The following is a 2,299-nucleotide window of genomic DNA, read 5'->3' as shown; positions in this document are numbered from 1 at the left end:
GGCATAACCACCAATATACAGAATCTGAAATCAATAATATGAGAAAAAAAGATAAATGCTATAAAAAAAATTTGAACTTAACTAGTGTCACACAACAGCATTTTCATGATTTTTTGTCTACAATGCTCTATATATCACTGAGAGTGTTTGGCGGGGTAACAGCGACACAGTGGGAGAGTGGGCAGATTGGAATTTCCATTTCCTAATAGAAACATCGTAAAACACGCAGAACTGGGAGAACCAACTTTGTCAACTTTCTGCAAGCAAGTTGGAAGTTTGTAATAACCAAGGAACTCAAAAAAGGCAACTTTACAGTGATGGGAACTCTTTGTGGGGTTCTTGGGGATAGTTGCAAATGGAAACCTGTATTCTCAATGTCGGATCTTGGTTTCTGGTTCCAAAGAGAACAGAGATTTAATTATGAAATTGCTTTTTATCTATTTCTCATTGTTCCTTTCCTTTATCTCCATCCTCTCATCCATCTCTCCTCATCTTCCTTTTGTGTTCCTTTACTTCATTATTTCATTTCCGCAATCTGCAAGCATCTATGAATCAATGGCTCAGCATGTAAACATCCATGCTATCCTGAATAAATATCCTACAGTTACATTATAACCAACTTCTAATCATTTAAATCAACCAAATTTTCCATTGTTTTCTACTATCTTAAAGTCTTCAACGCTGGTCATAGTAATATAAGTTTGCTTCAAACTGCACTGGAAATGGCAGTGAGGAGGAGACATTCTGTTTTATTTTTACTTCTTAAAGTAGATATTTCCCTTCAGTGACTCAAAGAAAGTCTATGAGATGTGAAATCAAGAATGTCCCTTTCAAAGCCAATAATTCATTCCCGAATGTGAAACAATAATAGAATTTTATTATTTTGGAACATTAAATACTAAATCAATGGACTTTAGCTGAAATTTAAAGTACAGATGGACTTCAAAAATATTTAATACTATTATTAAACATTATACAATTATTTATTGTTATGTTTCTAAAACAATAACAATAAAGTTCTGGGGTATCAAAATGTCTGTTTATTGGACACCAACAAGATTATGCAGATTATAGCTGTACTAGCTAACAATAGCTATGAATATCAAGGCCAAACCAAGGTGATTTTACTACGCATATTTTTTAATGCATGCATATATATGTTTATGAAAATCATTCCCTGGCCTGACGACATTTACAGAAGCCTGCCATTATTGCCAGGGGTACACAGACAAGAAGAAATGCTGTGTTTTTAAGAGAATGAAAAAGGTAGCAATGAGAGTCATCTCTTTCTGTGTTAGAAAAGGTTAAACACAGCAACTCTTTTATTTTTACCTCAGAAACAGCCTACAAACTTCAGTCCTTGACCTTCAGAATCTAAATTCTCACAAGCTGTACTATCTCTATTTTTGCCTGCAGAATGGCCTTGACTATTTCCTTCTCATGGAAATCATTTTCCCCTTTGACAGGGGCACAGTTATGCTGACATGAAAATCATATTGTTTTATTTTTGTTAAACCATTCAAAGTACACTCTTCCTAGTCTGTTAAGGCCATTGCTTTCCTAATGATCAATATTGTTCACCAGGTTATACTAGGGGTAGAGGCAGTTTTCCTGCCAGGGCCCTCCCCAGCAGTCAGGTATAGTCAATGAAGAGACAGCACAGGAGACAGACCCAGGGCCTACATGACTTAGGGAACCAACAGGTACAGCAGAGGCAAGAGGGGCCCTCTTCTTCCTTAGTTCAGTGCAGGGTCAGGCACCTTGAGCCAGCACTCATAAGTTTATCAAGGATAAAAAAATTAAAGGAAGGGTCTATGTAAAACCTCCAGAATGTGGAATGCCTCTAAAAAGATAACTAAAGATAGTAAAAAACTAGCCAAGTTAATTCCTCTTATCCATATGGTACCCAACAGAGATCTGTTGAAGAAAATAATTAATAGAAATGGATAGAATCTTTCCACACTCTGTGCCCCAACCTGACTGTGAGGGAACACCTAGAGGTGTTTGCCGAGGTAAAGGGACTGAGCAAAGGCAATGCCACAGTGGGCATTATATGGTGCACAGGACTGCTGCATCTGTTCTTTTCTGTTCCTAGACAGTCGGGGGGGGGAGGTTGAAGATAATAACTTTTGCGGGAATTTTGGCATAGGAGGCTCTAATGCTGGGCAGGTAGAGAAAACCTAGGAAGTTTCTTCATTCTCATAGTAAACACTGAAAGAAAATAGTATTCAATGATAAAGGATTGAGTGTACTTAACATTTAAATATAAAATAAATCACAAAAGTATTTGGACACCATG

The sequence above is a fragment of the Nannospalax galili genome, unplaced genomic scaffold, assembly GCF_000622305.1.
Source record: "Nannospalax galili isolate Female #2095 unplaced genomic scaffold, S.galili_v1.0 scaffold781, whole genome shotgun sequence".
In the NCBI taxonomy this organism is placed as follows: domain Eukaryota; kingdom Metazoa; phylum Chordata; class Mammalia; order Rodentia; family Spalacidae; genus Nannospalax; species Nannospalax galili.
The sequence above is the reverse complement of the archived record's forward strand: the minus strand, read 5'-3'. Positions refer to the sequence as shown.